This window comes from Hypanus sabinus, chromosome 19, assembly GCF_030144855.1.
Source record: "Hypanus sabinus isolate sHypSab1 chromosome 19, sHypSab1.hap1, whole genome shotgun sequence".
Taxonomy (NCBI): Eukaryota; Metazoa; Chordata; class Chondrichthyes; order Myliobatiformes; family Dasyatidae; genus Hypanus; species Hypanus sabinus.
This window is the reverse complement of record NC_082724.1, coordinates 54346811-54366264: the sequence shown is the minus strand read 5'-3', so window position 1 is coordinate 54366264 and position 19454 is coordinate 54346811. Positions and strand designations below refer to the sequence as shown.

At 45.0% G+C, this 19454-nt stretch overlaps 1 pseudogene; it reads left to right on the top strand.

Annotated features, from left to right (window-relative positions):
* Positions 1-2420: 2420 nt before the first annotated feature.
* On the top strand, positions 2421-3891 carry LOC132377867 (eukaryotic translation initiation factor 4E transporter-like; annotated as a pseudogene).
* Positions 3892-19454: the final 15563 nt, after the last annotated feature.

The following is a 19454-nucleotide window of genomic DNA, read 5'->3' as shown; positions in this document are numbered from 1 at the left end:
GGGGTTCCTGAACATCCTTGTTGATCTGAGGGCTCAACATTTGGCCATGTCCTCGCTGCTGGCCTTCAAATGCGGAACGCAGGCTTAGGCTCCAGCCTGTCCTCTAATTCCCCCACATCCCTATTCCTAAACCCTAACCTGACCCTAACTCCCCTCTCTGTCCCCCAAACCATCCTTATGAACCACAAACTTTAAAAAAACACAATAAAAATGGTCTGAGCCGTGACCTCAATGAGGTCAGCAGCTCAGCACCACTGGATGTCCTGGAGATGGAACAAACTGCCAGAAGAAGTGACAGAGGCAGCTAAAGTCAAATGGTTTAAAAGATTTTTAGACCAATAAGAAAGAAAGATTAGCTTTATCACATGTACACCAAAACGTCAAAACATACAGTGAAATGTGTTTACATCAAAGCATATCAACAAGGACTGTGCTGGGCAGCCTGCAAATGTCCCCATGCTTCCAGTGCCAACGTAGTATGCCCACAGCTCACTACCCTTAACTGTGCATTTTTGGATTACGGGAGGAAACCGGTGCACCTGCATGAGAACCATGCAGTCTTGGGGAGAACGCATGAACTCCTTACAGACAGCAGCAGGAATCGAACCCCAAATGCTGATTGCTGTAAAGCGATGTCCTAACTATTGCACCATCGTGCAGCCCATACCTGAGGGATATGGATAAGAGCAGGCAATTGGACTAGCTTAGGTGGGCATCTTAGTCAGTATGGACGGGTTGGGCTGAAGGTTGCATTTCTTTGCTGTGTAACTGTAAAACTCTGTTGCCTCATCCTGCCCATGTCCAGGTTCATCCCATTAAAATATCTGATACACACCCTACCCCAACCCCTGCTTGATAAGTATTGGGTAAACAACCTCTTGAATGCATTTCAGAATGTTATTCTGTTATCGTCCCAGTGAACATTAGCAAAGTTGAAATCTCCAAATGGAGTTTGCTCATTCTCCCTGTGGTCACCTTGGCTTTGGAAGTATGGGTTTGTATGACAAAACAGCAGAGCCCATATACTAAAAGATTTCAATATTTTGGACTGGCCAATCAAATTTTAGATGAAATTTGTGTTCCAACTTTTCTGACTATGATGGGTGCAAAAACGTTATTATGCAATTTATAATCTCCACTGTAACATGTACTACTCCCCTCACCAGTGTAAGTCTCTGAAGTCAACCTTGCCCCTTTGGGGCAGTTATAAATTGCATAATAATGTTTTTGCACCCATCATAGTCAGAAAAGTTGGAACACAAATTTCATCTAAAACTTGATTTGCCAGTCCAAAATATTTTTAAATTATAAAAAATTTATTATGCAGTCTAGTGCAACCTGCAAAAATCCCAAAGAGGACATAATTAAAAGCATAAAGGACCACTATTGACCTAAACCTTTGATTATTACTGAGAGATTTAAATTTTATAAAAGGAATCAAGAGGAAGGAGAATCTATTTCACAGTTTGTAGTGGTGCTGAAGCAATTGTCTGATGACTGTGAATTTAGGCTGAATGTTGCTGAATGACATGTTAGGAGATATGCGGTTTGAGTAGTGAGGCAATTCAGAAATGTTTAGATACAGAAGACAGACTAACATTACAGAAGGCAATTGAGGTTAGTACATCCATGGAGATGGCAGCTAAAGAAGCACAGCTATTAAGCACATCTTCCCAAGTTTGTAAAGTTTCTACTGACTTTAAGAAATAAGACAATTATTGGCAATCAGTGTTACTGTTGTAGCAGAACTAGGCATTGAGCAGAAGAATGCTGGGATAAGGATTTAGATTGCTGAAACAGTGGCATAAAGGGACATATTGAATGCATCTGTAAAAGTTAAAAGACACTGTCACCCAAAGACACTGTAACAAAATAAAAGTCTTTAGGAAAAACAAAAAGAAACATGTGAACAAGATGGACCCTCACTCTGTACTTGAAGAAGCTTTGATATTTTATTTGCTTCAGGACACAAAGATGGCTATCGGGTGACTCTGTGGGTGGATATGGCCACAGAGAAGATACAGGTGGACAGAATTGCTGATATCAGAGACGGGAAATTGCAGCATCTCACCCCAAAGGGGCAAGGTTGACTTCAGAGATTTACACTGGTGAGGTTGTTCCAGTGAGGGGAGTAGTACATGTTACTACAGAGAAAGAAACTTCTACTGTATGTTGTTAAAGGTAGTTATCCAGCGCTTCTCCATGCTCATGGCTGGAGCAGCTCAAGCTCATCTGGCACTGAAGAAACACATAGAATGATTCAATGGAGAATGGGCAGTATGAAAGGAATCACTATTAAGCCTGGGTTCTTAGCAGAGTGGTGGAGGTGACTGCTGTGTGCCTCATGTATAAAAAGGTATGGATTAAAGTAAAAGATCAATTAAATGATTTAATAAAAATATGTGGCATGAAGAAGCCATATGGAAAAGCTGCTAGAAATCAATTAGTACCCATATGCAAAGCAGAGACCAGCAAGTCTTCTAGGAAAACATGACAGTGAAGGCATCTGCGACACTGAAAAGTGGCGTGCGTCCTTGCATCCCATCACCGGATGGCACTAAGAAGGGCTATGCTTCAAATTGGGAGAGCAGCTCTCAAGCTAAGAACTGCAGATCCACGAGAGAGAATACAGGAAGAAGATCTTGATGTCCTCAGTCTTCAGTGCCAAAACTTTAGTGGTGACTGTCATGTGACCAATACCTCCAATATTCGATGGGCTGGAAGCCCACTGGAAAATAGTGAATGAAAATATTCATGAGTTGGGTTTTCAATGGAAAATTAGAAGTGGGCATATAATAACATCAAGAACCTTTGATAGGCATGGCAGAGACAAAAGCTTGCATGGCAGAGATGATAGAGAAGGAAAGGAATGAGACTACAAGGAGAAGTGCTTTTGGAGAGAGCTTGTGGGTGGATGTAATGTGATTACTATAGTGACGAGGAAACTCTTTGGATTCTGCTGGCCTCACTAGTCAATCAGAAACAATAGAGCTGACAGACTTTGATGATAAAGTGCTATTGGAGAATTCAAGATGGACAAAGAAATGAAAGATGCGACCAGGAACCATTAAAGAAGGTGTTGAACGCCATGGTGCTGCTCAAGCAGAGATTCTTCTGCATTAGAAGCCGACCAAGATGGGAGGGGTATGGAGGCCTATGGTCCAGGTGCAGATCAATAGGTCTAGGCCATTTAAATGGTTTGGCATGGACTAGATGGGCTGTAGGACCCATTTCTGTGCTGCTGTTTTCTATGACTCTAAGAAGCTCCCCAGTAAGCAGTTTTGCCCGAATCCTCTTTGGGGAACTTTGACTTCAATGAGTTCTTCAACATGGAGAAAAGTGTACCTGGACTAGCATTGATGATTGAGGAGATGCTTGGTGAAGGATCAGTGTCATTCAGCCGGTTCAGTCAATGGTTTTCAGGTAAGTTAAGTAGATCAATAGCCTGCAGCCTAATCCACATGAAGAGCCTGAAAGACTTGCTGGTCGGGAGCCGAGGCTCCCAGCTCCTGTTCCACAGCTCAGAAACTACTTTGCTCCCATTCCATCATGAGAAGATAATAAGGAGATGAATAAAAAAGGATGAATTTTTAGAAATACAGTGAAAAGCAAATGTGGATGTGAAATTCTCACTGCTGACAAGGAGAGCCTAAAGAAGAGTTCACAGACTGGGGTGGTTTTGTCTGTGGAAGAGGTGGAAGCAGAACCGAAAGGTCGCAAAATGGAATTTGAGAGGAAGCTTGTCATCCTGTTCATGGTGGAACATCTGGAACAGACTCTAGCCATGTCATCTGGTCCTAAACACATACTAAAAATAAAGACACAGATATGACTGTTTTCAATAAGCTAGTTAACAGTATGAAGGCAAATGGAACCTTGTCTTTGCAATAAAATCCCCCTGAAATTCTACTGCACCACCTCCCCCCCCCCCCCGTATTGAGGCCTCCCTTCCCAGATATTCTAGGTGGCCTGCTTGACAGTCAGAAACGTCACACACCAGTCCCTAATCAGCAAGGCCATACGTTCTCCATCAGCTTTGCTTTCTGAGGTGCCCCATACTGACAATGCAGGCCGGGATCTATACATACACCATCGAGAGATAAAATGACTGTGGGGTAATCCCCAGGTCACCAGTACACTCACAGAAACAGGCAGACAGACAGATTGAATCTCTAGTTTAGTGACTAACCCTCAGCACCTGGGCAGAATAATCTCCAAGGTTGTTTCTGGGAATAGAGGCAATCTACTCTCTCCTGCTAGTTTAGGAAAAAATATTTTTTGTTATTGGTTGAATTTGATGATTATTCCACTGAATGTTAATAGTTCAGGTGCTGGGCTGTGTATAGGAAAGGGTAGAAACTGCTAAAATAAGGTGGGAAGGATATGTTATGTACTCATGTACATTTTGACCTATATGGGTTGCCATCAAGCATCCCAGTGTATAACGCACTGAACGTAATGTGAGAGGGAATTCTGGGTAAATGACTTCCAAGTGAAATCAACAGCAGCACATTTTTATTCCTCACCTCTTGGTTTCTTGTGTGTGTTATTCACTGCTTCTCAGTACCGCAAACATCATATTTATTCTTTACTTGGGGAGACAGCTTTGTTATGGGCCCTTTCAGCCGATGAGCCTGCACAGCCCAATTACACCCAGGAGCCCAGTTACTGTAGTAACCCGTACATCTCTGGAATGTGGGAGAAACTGGTGCACCTGAGAAAGGCCAGTACGGTCACGGAGGGATTGTACAAACTCCATACAGACAGTGGCAGGAATTGAAGCTAGGTTGTTGGCGCTGTAGAAACATTACGCTAGTCGTTACACTCTGTGCTGATGACAATGCTTCTTGCACACCTATTTGTCCAGGATGTGGAAAGCTTTGTGGATTTCCCATCCGGCACAGGGTTTCTCTTCTCCTGGACTGAGGACCCGGCCACAGCCAAACTGTATGAGAAGAGAAACTGGGAATCCAGCCATTCTCACAGGTTAACTTCTGCTTCAAGCTAACCCAATAGACCAAATAATTGTTATTTTCTGATCAATTGAACCTGCTATTGTTAAAACACGAAGTAACATTGCTTTTTACCTCTCTGATAACTTCCTGTCATTACCAAATTTTGTTGGAGTTACTAACTGAAGGGAAAGATAGTAAGAGTTTTGAAAATAGTGGGGGGAGGGGGAAACGCGAAATGATAGGAGAAGACCGGAGAGGGTGGGATGAAGCTAAGAGCTGGAAAGGTGATTGGCGAAAGTGATTCAGAGCTGGAGAAGGGAAAGGATCATGGGACGGGAGGCGGAAAACTAAATATATCAGGGATGGGGTAAGAAGGGGAGGAGGGGCATAAACAGAAGTTAGACAAGTCACTGTTCATGCTATCAGGTTAGAGGCTACCCAGCCGGTATATAAGGTGCTGTTCCTCCAACCTGAGTGTGGCTTCATCTTGACAATAGAGGAGGCAGTGGATAGACATATTAGAATGGGAATGGGACGTGGAATTAAAATGTGTGGCCACTGGGAGATCCTGCTTTTTCTGGCGGACAGAGCATAGGTATTCATCGAAACCGTCTCCCAGTCTGCGTCGGGTCTCACCAATATATAAAAGGCCACACTGGGAGCACCGGACGCAGTATACCACATTAGCTGACTCACAGGTGAAGTGTCGCCTCACCTGGAAGGACTGTCTGGGGCCCTGAATGGTGGTGAGGGAGGAAGTGTAAGGGCAGGTGTAGCACTTGTTCCACTTACAAGGATAAGTGCCAGGAGGGAGATCAGTGGGAAGGGATGAGGGAACTCCCTTGTCCATTCGTTCCCCCCCCCCATCCCTTCCCAGCTCTGAACTGATGCCACAACCTATGGACTCACTTTCAAGAACTCTATGACGCTATACCCATTTATTTGCAAAGTTTGTCTTCTTTTGCATGTTGATTGTTTGTTGGTATTTGTGTGTGTGTAGTTTTTCCTTGAATCTATAGCATTTCTTTGCTCTGCTGTGAATGCCTGCAAGAAAATAAATCTCAAAGTAGTAGTGACATATATGTACTTTGATAATAAATTAACTCTGAACTTCACTCCTCAAACACTCCAATGCATTTTTATTTCACATTTTTGACATGTTACACAACAGTATAATGATTTTTTTCTTCCTCTGTGTGAACCGGGGAGTTTAAAAAGAGAAAAGGAAACCAAACCCAGTGAATTTAATGGAGACACAAGAGACTACCAGTGCTGGATTCTAGAGCAAAAGAACAAAGATCTGGAGGAACACAGCAGGTCAGTCTGCATCTGTGGATGCAACATTTCGGGTTGAGACCCTGCATCAGGACTGAGAGTGCAGAGGGCCGAGGAGACAGAAGCTGGTGAGATAGATGACAGACTATCCAGATTTCCAGAGGATGAGACAGTGGATTATGAGAGTTTACCATAATAAAGAAACAAATTAAGAAGTTAACATATTGTGAATGTATAATTAAGAAGAAAATGAATATAAAATAAGATAGGTAGGAAGAGAATATTCTCATATGTAGATGTCAAAGGCATTGACAAACACTTAGGAAGGAAATCAGTATAAGCATAAGAATGACATTTATAAAAGTAGAGTAAATTAATGTTAAAATAACAAGAGTGCAAAAGTAAGCTATAGACATTTGAAAAAATGACCATGAAGTTAAGCGGAGAGTAAATTTACAGCACACAGAGGTGAACACAAAGTTAACAAGAAATGAAGATACAAGTAAGGATAGGTTGAAAATAAAAACAACGCTGTACTATATTCAAAAAGGTTGCAGGGGTGACAGATTATAGGACTTCTACTGTACTTATAAACTTGTTGTCCTATCACAGTTATAAAAGCTCGGTAAACACCCCAGTCCTTAACCATGGTGGGTAGTGCATGTCGGTATAGAAGAGCAGACTAAAGCCTTTCCAACCATTCTCAGCTGGATGTGCAGAATTTATAAGTTAATTGCTTTGAAAATGTCTACACCATGGCACTAAAGGCTTGTCCTTCACAACTACATGAATTTCTAGTTAAATTGTTCCTTTAGAGACACAGGACCAGATTTATCCATCAGAATGGAAAGCTTCCCAGATCATCCTGACCTCAAAGTTCAGAATAAATCTATCCAGGGGTTTATAGCTGTACGAGACACTCAATCATCAACACAGTAACTGAAGACATTTTCAATGGTGATACTAATCACTACTTATTCATCAATAGCCTGATCACTGTTGCTTAATTTGTGCTCCACCAGTACAGTCTAACTCAACTTTGGGCCAAATATGGACCAAAGAGCTGAATCCCAGTGGTGAGGTGAGAATCGCCCTTGATGTCAAGGTATCACATAGCATATTGGAAAATTGACACTGATGGATATCAGTGAGGAAGTTCTCCATTCGATGAACGTACCCAGTTCGGATAGTTGTCATTTCCAGAGGCCAGTTGCGCGATTCTACTAAAATTTCTTCATGAGGATGTGTGTATTCAGGTCCTACTGTGGCAACCCACTTCCTAGCGCACTCGAACTGGCTCACAAATAGCCAACGCGCCGGCACAAAGGTCAGTCCCAAAAGGGCGCCAGGTCTGCTTCACAAACAAAGGGAAAAAACCTGCGGATTTCTTGCGGGCTCACAGCCTACTGGTCGACCTGCCCAGGAAGAGACTGGTCCACGCCGAGACCTTTCAGACGTTCTCCCTGGATGAAGCCCAGTTGCCAGCCCCTCACCTCAACTCCATCACGCTGTCCGACAATGACTTCACCAGGGTCCTGGCAGATTTCCCATCGGTTCTGGCGCCGCAGTTCATGGCAGCCATGCCCCGACACAGCGTACAGCACCACATCCCGACCCAGGGACCACCCCTCCACGCCCACGCTCGGCGGCTTCCCCCGGACAAGCTCCGACTGGCGAAGGTGCCCAAAGCGACAGGGGGTAGCAGACCGTGTGGCAACTACTGCAGGCTGAACGAGGCTACCACACCGGACTGCTACCCTGTGCCGCACATTCAGGACTTTGCAGCAAACCTGCACGGCGCACGGATCTTCTCCAAGGTAGACCTTGTCCAAGGATACCATCAAATCCTGATGCATCTGGATGACGTCCCCAAAATGGCTCTCATCACCCCGTTCGGCCTTTTCGGGTTCCTCCGCATGCCGTTCGGTCTGAAGAATGCCGCACAGACGTTCCAGCGGTTAATGGATGCGGTGGGACGTGACCTGGACTTCACATTCATCTATTTGGATGACTTCTTCATAGCCAGCAGCAGTTGTCAGGAGCATCTGTCCCACCTCCGTCAACTCTATGCCCGGCTGAGTGAATACGGCCTGACAATCAACCCGGCCAAATGCCAGTTCGGGCTCGACACCATTGACTTCCTGGGCCACAGGATTACTAAAGACGGGGCAACCCCTCTGCCCGCTAAGGTAGATGCAGTCCGCCATTTCCCCTGACCCACCACGATCAAAGGCCTTCAGGAATTCGTAGGTATGGTCAATTTCTACCACTGCTTCCTCCCTTCAGCTGCCCGAATCATGCACCCCCATTTGCCCTGCTGTCCGGTCCGGGCAAGGACATTACCTGGGACGAGGAGTCTGCTGCCACTTTCATTCAAATGAAGGAAGCCTTGGCGAACGCCGCGATGCTAGTGCACCCCAGAATGGACGTCCCTACCGCCCTCACAGTGGACGCATCTAACACGGCAGTCGGTGGGGTGCTGCAACAACTCATCGCGGGCCGCTGGCAATCCCTGGCGTTTTTCAGCAGACACCTGCGGCCACCCGAGCTCAAATACAGTGCTTTCGACTGGGAACTGTTGGCGCTCTACCTGACAATCTGGCATTTCAGGTACTTCTTAGAAGGTAGGCCCTTCTCCGCATTCACGGACCACAAACCACTTACCTTTACGTTCACAAAGGTGACCAATCCCTGGTCGTCCCGCCAGCAGCGCCATCTGTCCTACATCTCTGAATACACAACGGATGTCCGGCATGTCTCGGGAAAGGACAATGTTGTGGCGGACGCGCTCTCTCGCTCTAGCATTCATGCCCTTTCCCAAGGGGTAGACTTTGAGGCGCTGGCAGAGGCACAGCAGGCAGACGAGGAGATCCTGAGTTACAGAACCGCAGTCTCCGGTTTGCAGCTCCAGGACCTCCCCGTAGGCCCAGGTGAGAGGACCCTACTCTGTGACGTCACCACCGGCCAACCCCATCCCGCCGTCCCGGCAGCCTGGCAGCGACGCGTTTTCGACTCCATTCATAACTTAGCACACCCCTCCATCTCCTCCATCAGGACAACTGTCCAGATGGTCTCCAGCAGGTTTGTTTGGCACGGACTCCGCAAGCAGGTCAGTGGCTGGGCCAGAACGTGCATGCACTGCCAGACGGCCAAGGTGCAGCGGCACACCAAAGCTCTGCCGCAGCAGTTCCACCCCACCCGCAGGAGTTTCGACCACATTCATGTGGATATCGTGGGCCCCCTGCCAGTGTCGCATGGAGCGCGGCACCTCGACTATCGTGGACCGGTTCACCAGATGGCCAGAGGCGATCCCACTCATCGACACCACCTCCGAATTTTGCGCCCGGGCACTGATCGCCACCTGGGTGTCCCGCTTTGGTGTGCCGGCCCACATTACCTCTGACAAAGGTGCCCAGTTCACCTCCAGCCTGTGGTCAGCTATGGCCAGCCTTTTGGGGACTCAGCTGCACCACACCACTGCCTACCACCCACAGTCGAACGGGCTAGTGGAGCGTTTCCACCGTCACCTAAAGTCGGCTCTCATGGCCCACCTGCGGGGAGCCAACTGGGCGGACGAGCTTCCCTGAGTCCTACTCGGCATCCGCACGGCGCCCAAAGACGATCTGCACACCTTGTCGGCCGAGTTGGTGTACGGTGCGCCCCTGGTCGTCCCCGGGGAGTTCATACCAACCCCAAGGGGGCAAGAGGAAGATCCCGCAGCAGTCCTGGGCAGACTACGCGAGAGGCTCGGTGACCTGGCCCCCATACCCACTTCACAGCACGGGCGGAACCCGACCTGCGTACCCAAAGACCTGCAGAACTGTAAGTTTTTGTTTGTACAAAGGGGCGGGCATTGGTCACCGCTGCAGCGGCCCTATGAGGGGCCGTTTACGGTGCTCCGGAACAACAGGTCCACGTTTGTGCCGGACGTTGGGGGGAGAGAGGAGGTTTTCACGGTGGACCGACTCAAACCGGCCCATGTGGACCAGGCGCAACCGGTCGAGTTTCCGGCACTGCAGCGCAGAGGCCGACCTCCCAAACCGGGTCCGGCCCAGACTGTGGACATTGGGGGGTGTATCGCCGGTTCTGGGGCGGGGGGGTGTTATGTGGCGACCCACTTCCTAGCGCACTCGAACTGGCTCACAAATAGCCAGCGCGCTGGCACAAAGGCCGGTCCCAAAAGGGCGCCAGGTCTGCTTCACCAACAAAGTGAAAAAGCCTGCAGGGGTTTGCGAGTATGTGTCCCTTACAGCATCTGCGCCTGGGGAGGGCGGGATGAGGGAGGCTTTAAAGCAAGGCTGTGAAGTTCGAATAAAATCATCTTTAATTGCAGTTTACCGACTCCGTGTCGTTATTTCAGCGCTGCATGTAGCACACCGCTACACTACCATATTTAGCTGTCACTTCAGTGAACTCCCTTTCACCACAAGATCAGAGTGAGGACTGTTCCATTAGCAACTGCTCAGATCTGTCCACATACAGAAAGACCTGGCTAATAGAACATAGAGCTTAGAACATCACAGGCCCTTTGGCTCACAATGTTGTGCTGACCTTTTAACCTACTTCCATTTTGTTGTGTGAGAGGAGGATGTTTGGGGGTGATGTTTTCTTGTGTTCTGTTAGATTTTTGGGTGGTGGAGGGGTTATGATTTGGGGGTCGATGTTCGTGTTCTGTTTTGTGTGGGGGAGAGGGTTTTGGGGGTTGATGATTTGGATGCTGTTCGTTTTTATATGGGGGCAGGGCTGGGTTTGATGTTTCTTTTTGAATGACTTTCATTTCCTTTCTTGTTTTTGTGGCTATCTGGAGAATGTAAATTTCAGAGTTGTATATAGATAGATGCTTTGATCATAAATGAACCTTTGAACAATCCCTCCATTTTAAAAATTGTACATATGCTTATCCCCCTATTTAAGAGTTTCTTGAATGCCCCTAATATATTTGCCTCTAGCACCACCCCTGGCAGGGCATTCCACACACCCACCACTCTTTGTGTAAAATATCCACTTCTGACATCCCCCCTATATTTACCTCCAATCACCTTAAAATTATGCCCCCTGGTATTAGCCCTGGGAAAAAGTCTCTAGCTATTGACTTCATTTATGCCTCTTTTCATCTTGTACACTTCTATTAAATACCCCTTCCTTTATTCCAAAGGGAAAAGCCTGAACTCACTCAACCTGTCCTCGTGATATTCCAGCTTTGGCTCTAAAGTGGTGAGCAGCGACCATTTCCACTCACCTTTCCTGGCTTTGGTATTAATATCAAACCCCACACTTCCTTCAGCCTGTGTTTACAGTTATATGCACTATATACTACATTTTATTTTTACAACCTCGATGTACTTTTGTATGGCCTGCCAGACAGTGGTGAATCTGTGGAATGCTCTACCACAGACTGTTGTGGAGGCCAAGTCTATGGTTATATTTAAGGCAGAAGTTGATCTTTTCCTGATTGGTCAGGGCATCAAAGGATATAGTGAGAAAGCAGGTGAATGGGGTTGAGTGGGATCCGGGATCAGGCGTGATGAAATGGTGGAGCAGACTCGATGAGCTGAATGGCCTTATTTTGCTCCTATGCCTTACTGTCTTATGATCTGTCTAGATGGCACACAAAAACTTTTTGCGGTATCTTTAAAAACATGTGTTCATATTGTTACGAACCCCGTAACTGGGTCACTTACCAGCAAAGATAGAGAGGTCTGTTGAAGTCTGATGGTACTATTTTTAACAGTATTTATTGATAAAGGGGCACAAAAATAAGATCAATGCAAACATACAGATAATATATGTCGTCAATACTAAATCTAAAAGCGCGGGTATAATAATAATCAATAAGAAATAGCTCTATCGTTGTCTAGGGGATAATGTATTGTCCGATGGAAATATAAAAGTCACTGTTAGTTCGTTCAAGCTGCAGCGTTTTGGGTTTGAGAGAGAGACAGGTTAAACTTGCCCAGTTCTTTTATGATGCCAATCCTTCGAGTCTTTTGGGAGTTGGTTTCCCCGTTATTAGCTAAAAGCCGTTTTTCCGTGGTAAGGGCACCGGTTTCCGGAGCAAATGGAACCGAACGCAAGTGGCCTCACCATCGGCTTCCGCTATTACGGGATCGCTAGCGTTTCTTCTGGTGTGTCTGAGGGGCTGTTCCCACAGACCCTCTTTTATCCTGACTCACAGGGTCTCAGATGTCAATCAGGTAATCCCTCCCTCAACCAGCCCACTTTGCCTGAGGGCTTCCACGCAGCACAGTATTGCAATACACAGGTTCGTCTTCAAGAGACAATGGCCGTGTCCCGTAGCTTTATATTGCCGAGGGAACGAGGCATTCTGCACGTCTCTCTCTCTCATTTCCTGGATCTCCTGACCCAAATCAATAGCGATCTTGCGGTTCTCACAAAGGAGGGGGCTGCCCCGCACCTTTTGGTCCCTCAGAACTGTGGTACATGCATAACAATATCCATTACACTTAATATGAATGCATATGTAGAGAGGTGAGAGTGTGGAACACCCTGCCAGGGGTGGTGGTGGTAGAGGCAGGTATATTAGGGACATTTAAGAAACTATTTTAGGCACATAAATGATGGGAAAACAGAGGGCTATGTGAAAGGGTAGGGTTAGATCGATCTTAGAGCAGTTTATAAGGTCAGCACAACATTGACGGCCAAAGGCCTATACTGTACTGTGCTGTAGCGTTCAGTGTTTTACGCTCTATGTCAGGGGCAGGAATAGGTCACTCAGTCCCTAGAGGCTGATTAGCCATCCAATCTGAGCATGACGACCTGACTGAGGCCTCAATTGCCTACCTTAGTAACCTTTCACCTCCACGTTTATCCAGTATTATCCATTTCTGCCTCAAAATTACCCAAACCTTTTTGCCATTAACCTTTGTGGAGAGGAGTTGCAAAGAGCCACAGCTGTATGATAGGAAAGATTTTCATGTATCGCGGTTCTTGATTCTCTCTCAAGGGGAAACATCCTCTGCGCATCCACCCTGTCAAGTACGGTTTTGTTTCGTTCTTTGATACACATTCTCAAATCAAGCCATCAAGCCAAGTCGAGTTTATTGTGATCTGCACACGTTCTGTGAGATACAGGGTGCAATGTAAAATTCGCTTGCAGCAGCATCACAGGCACATAGCTTCAGGCATCAAATAGAACATAAATTATACAAGGCAGCAAGGAAACAGATTACAAAATAAGGAAGTGCAATAAAAACAGGTGAATGGGAGTGCAGGAGGTGCTCCTCAGTATCCCATTGTTAAGGTAGGGGTATGCTTGTGCAGGTTGGATCGAGAACCCGTGGTTGTAGGAAAGTAACTGTTTCTGACCCTGGTTTTGTGGAACCACAATATTATTCTTGTGTCATTTTTACTTTAATACCCCCATTTGCTTTAAGATCCTTTTCTTTTCTTTCTTGTTATTTTTAATGGCTTGCACTTATGTCCATGGTTAATTTCATGATAATTCCCATCCTTGTCCTTTATCCATGGAGCTGTTCAGTTGGATCTCACACATTCCGCCATCTGGGCTTTAAATGATTCCTGGACCTGTGCAGATGCCTTGACTTCAGGGACTGCAGATCTGGGTGAGTGGCTCTCACTATTCGGTTGGTTTATTATTGTCACGTGTGCCGAGAAGCAGTGAAATGGTTTTTATTTTGCAAGCTATCCAGATAGATCATGCCACCCACAATTAGATCCAGGCAGTAAAGAGAAAACAAAATGCAGGATGTAGTGTCAGAGTTGCAGAGAAAGTGCAGCGCAGGTAGACAATAAAGTGCAAGGACCATGGCAAGGTAAATTGGAGTTTAAGGGCTCTGGTCAGGACTCTGATAACAGAAGGATACAAGTTGTTGAGTCTGGTGATACATGCCTTTAGGCTTTTGAATCTTCTGTCTGAGAAGAGTGAATGACCAGGGTGGGAAAGTTGCTGCAATTGTGTTGGCAGCTCTCCCAATACAGCGGGAAGCATAAATGAACTCAATGGAGAGGAGAATGGTTTATGAGACGGACTGTACTTTTTGTAATTTCATGAAATTCTGAAGATGTTGGAAATCCAGAGCAATAGCCACAAAATGCTGGAGGAATTTAGCAGGTCAAGGCAGCATCAATGGAGGGGGATAAACGGTCAACGTTTCAGGCCAAGACCCTCCATCAGGATGGGAAAGGAAAAGGGAAGAGGTCAGAATAAGATGAGGGCCTCTTCCAGACCTTTTCTCTTTTTATTCTTGTTCTGGTATGGAGTTCCGGAGTTTTTGACACTATCATACTCATATAAACTTGTATTATTGCCCATGTTAGTTTAGGTTTATTTTTTTTATATATACATTTCTTCGGCATTTTTACTTTTTTTTTCTTTTGATGACTATTTTTATTCTTTTTCATGTTCAATCAAAATAGGTTTGATTGTTTATTATAAGTTTTTTTTGGTTGATATTTAATAAGATATTGTTATCCTATTATAAATTTAACTTTAAATCTGATGCATTTATAACCTATTTATATTATGTTATGTTTCTCTTTATATATATGAAATTCAATAAAAAGATTGAAAAAGAACAGAATAAGATGAGAGGAGGGGGGGATGAAGTGAGAAGTGGGGAGGTAATAGATGTAAGAGGTAAACGGCTGAAGAAGAGAGAATCTGATGGGAGAGAAGAGTGGACCAAGGGAGAAAGGAGGAGGGACACCAGAGAGAGGTCATGGGCAGGTAATGAGGAGAAGAGAAGGGGTAAGAGGGGAGCCACAATGGGAAATGGACAATGAGAGAAGGGGGAGGGGGAAGAAATAACCACGTTAGAGAAATAGATGCTTATGTCATTTTCCATTAATTTATTCCAGTCTGGATGCAATACCAAGCTATGATAGGGTGTTTTTTACGCTGAGGGCCAATGGGGATAAACTGAATTTTCTCAGCATTTTGAGTGAGTGAAGGCTTTGGTGTGCACTATGCCCCTGTGCAGGATTCCACGTGGGACCTGTCTGACTGAAATTCCTTGGCATTATTTAGCGAATCACATCTCAGATTCCCTGCAGGTCAGACTGGATGAGGAGTCTGACATGCCATGCATTTCAACCAGGATTCTGGTGTAAAATGTAGATAGCAGGGTGCTAATTTAAAAATACTATGCTGTTTTAGTTTAATATAGTAATTGGTTCTAAATGCATTTAAGTACACTTAATCAACTCTTCATTTTCTAAAAGAATATATCTTAATTATTTTTTCTTCAGTTTTACTAGTTTTGAAATTTCAGACATTTACATACTGTTAGCAGCCATGACAGCTTTGGCTATAGAGAAGGCTCTGGCCCCAGCTTTACAATCTGTCAGTCAGGCAGGGGTATTTCAGGAACATGACCGAGGCACTGCATCATCTGTAGTCCATTCTTCATTCTTCAGACTCCGTAGAGGGCCCATTGAGGTTGGCCATTCTCCATCTGGCCCAGGTCATTGTGGATATGGGGGGACTGTGGTTTTTGTGAGTAGGTCAAGTCCAGCACAGTCTAGTGCTGCATTCACTTTATACAGTGATTCCATTATTGAGTCTACAGTGGTTCACTTCCCAGTTTTACAGTGGTAATATTCTTAGTTTTAGATGAATTCTTATCCTTAACTTTACTTACTGTTATACTTACCTGCCTCTGTTGTTATTTTTACAGTCACCCCATTTATATTCATTCCCTTCTGACTAACCCATTCATATTTTCCTTTGTTGGATTAACTTACAATGTATTTCCTCTTTCATAGAGGAATACATCTGATATTTTTATATTCCTTAGAATTGAACCATTTGCTTGTTACAGCACACTAGATGCTTGAGGAACTCAGTGGGTGATGATTCAAGATTCAAGTTTACTTATCCTGTGTACATTGAAACATACAGTGAAGTGTGTCCTTTGCATTAACAAGCAACACACCCAAGAGTGTGCTGGGGGCAGCCCACAAGTGTCAGCACACATTCCAGCACCAGCATAGCATGCCCACAATACAGAATACAACTAGCAACAAAAGGACAACAGAAAAGCAAGCCCCGTCATCCATGGGCAGTCAATCTCTCAGGTTGAGAAAACTTATCTGGATTGACAGAGGGAGGGAATATTTTGCACCTGCTTGTTAATTTTTGCAATCAAACTCTCATTAAAATTTCATTTATTCTCATAATCACAATAAATTCCTTGTTATCTCTGTGATCTTTTGCAACTTTAAAATGAAATAATGACTTTACATGCAACCTATTGTGAGTTCAGATGCACTTTGCACACCAGAAATTTCAATGTAGTGGTGCCCTGTTCGTCAGTCCCTTTCTGAAGCTGACTGAGGTGAATTCATCTGCCAAGTGAACTTTTACACTCAACTCAGAGATGAAGGTGGGGCCTTGATTTTACATCTCATTGGTTCTTGTGTATTTCATATTTAATGTACATTGAAGCATGTTTACTTATTAGTTTCATTACCATGATTCCTGCCTCAGAAATGACCTGGACTTGCTCCAATTTGCCTACTGCCAAAATAGGTCAACAGCAGATGTGTTTTCTCTGGCTCATCACTCTGATCTGGACCATCTGGACAACTGGGACTCATACGTCCGCCTGCTGTTCACCGACTGCAGCTCAGCATTCAACACAATCAACCTAGCCAAACTCATCACCAAGCTTCTAGACCTTGTCCTCTGTACATCCCTCCACAACTGGACATGGGATTTTGTCATCAACAGACCTCAATCTGAGAATCCAGGAAAAACATCTCCTCCTCCCTGACCATCAACACAGTTGAACCCCAAGGCTTTATGTCAGACCTCACGATCTATTATTAATAAACACACGGCTGTATAGCCAAGCACAGCTCCAATGCCAAGTTCAAATTTGTCAATGACACTGCTGCTGTTGGTGGCGATGAGTCAGCTGACCAGAGCAAGATAGCTGATTGAGTGGTGTTGCAACAACGACCTCTTGCTTAATGTCAGCAAAACTAATGAGATGATTGTTGACTTCAGGAAGGATAAGGAGGCAAAAATGCACTAGTTTACATTTGGGGATTGCACACAGAACACTGGAGGAACTCAGCAGGACCGGCAACATCTATGGAAAAGAGCCCTGATGAAGGGTCTCAGCTCGAAACATCAACTATACTGTTTCTCATAGATGTTGCCTGGCCTGCTGAGTTCCTCCAGCAATTTGTGTGTGCTGCTTGGATTTGCATATGGTGTGTTGGCATTCATTAACTGCGGGATTGAGTTCAAGAGCTGTGAGGTAATGTTACAGCTACGTAAGACCTTGGCCAGACCCCATTTGGAGTCCTGTGCTCAATTCTGGTCACTTCACTACAGGAAGGATGTGGAAACCATAGAAAGGGTGCAGGGAAAATTTACAAGGATGTCGTCTGGATTGGGGAGCATGCCTTATGAGAATAGGTTGAGTGAACGTGGCCTTTTCACCCTGGAGCAACAGAATGTGACAGGTGACCTGATAGAGATGTATAAGATGATGAGAGGCATTGATCGCGTGGATAGCCAGAGGCTTTTTCCCAGGGCTGAAATGGCTAACACAAGGGGGCATAGTTTTAAGGTGTTTGGAAATAGGTAAGAGGGGATGTCAGGGGTAGGTTTTTCACACAGAGAGTGGTGGGTGCGTGGAATGCACTGGTGGCAATGGTGGTGGAGGTGGGTACAATGAGGTTTAAGAGACTTCTAGATAGGTACATGAAGCTTAGGAAAAAGTGGGCTATGTGGTAGGGTAATTCTAGGCAGTTTCTAGAGTAGGTTACATGGTTGACACAACATTGTGGGGCAAAGGGCCTGTAACGTGCTGTAGATTTCTATGTTCTATGTTCCAGCGTCTGCAGATTTTCTCTTCTTTGTGACACATTAGGGGACCAGTGGTGGAGAGATTCAGCAGCTTTAAATTCCTGGGTGCTAACATAAAGTCTAAGTCCAGAAGACACAGCCTCAGAATAGAAAGGCATCCTTTTAGAAAGGAGATGAGGAGGAATTTCCTTAGTCAGAGATTGGTGAATCTGTGGAATTCTTTGCCACAGCAGCTGTGGAGGCCAAGTCTGTATGTATATTTAAGGCAGAGGTTGATGGGGCATGAAGGGATATGGGGAGAAGGCAGGAGATTGGGGCTGAGAGGAACAATGGATCAGTCATGATGAAATGGTGGAGCAGACTTGATGGGCCAAATGGCCCAATTCTGTTCCTATGTCTTATGGTCTTATATTGGATGACTTGTCCTGGACTCAACACAATCATAAGGAAAACATGCCAATATCTTTACTTTCTTAGGAGGTTAAGGAGGTTCAGTTTGTCATCAAATGCCTGATAAAACTTCTATGGAAGCAACACAGACAAAATGGTGGAGGAACTCAGCAGGCCAAGCATCATCTGTGGAGAAGAGTGCCCTGCTGAGCTCCTCTAGCATTTTGTGTGTGTTGCTTGGATTTCCAGTATCTGCAGATTTCCTCTTGTGCAGGAATGTCAGAAGCTGCAAAGTAGTGGACTGTGCCCCATACATCCTGGGAACGTACCTCTCCACTATCGGTACTCTCTACAGGAGGTGCTGCATTAAGAAGACATATCTATCATCAAAGTTCCTCACCATCCAGGCATGCCATCTTTTTGCAGCTACCATTGCGTGGCACGTACAGAAGTCGGAAGTCCCACACCACCAGATTCAAAAACAGCTGCTTCTTTTCAACGGTTCAGTTCTTGCACCAACCAGCAAAACGCTACTCACTACTGTATTACATCTTTACCATGTTGGAGTAAAATGGACTTTGTTGTTCTAATGGCGCTTTGCTGTATAACTTATGATGCATGCTGTATGTTTATATTGTGAATGCTTCGTATCTGATGCTCTGTGACAGTGTACACTTGCTTTTGTACACACGGCAATAAACTCAACCTCAACCTTGATTCTAACTTTACCACACTTCCCCGGTACTTTTACTTTTATTCTCTGTTTAACTTTACAATCACCTTCTCTTTTCAAGCTTGAATTCAAGTTCACTTTATTGTCATTCAACTGTACAGACGTATACCGCCAAACGAAGCAATGTTCCTCTACCTCAAGGTGAACAAAACAGTACATATAACTCACACACAACACATAAAGTAATATTACCACAAATAAATTAACAAATAACAAGGTACATTTATGACATAAGTTAGAAAGTAAACAGTATAATGCTACTGGCGCTTCACATGTGATGAGACCTGGGTTGTGGGAGGGA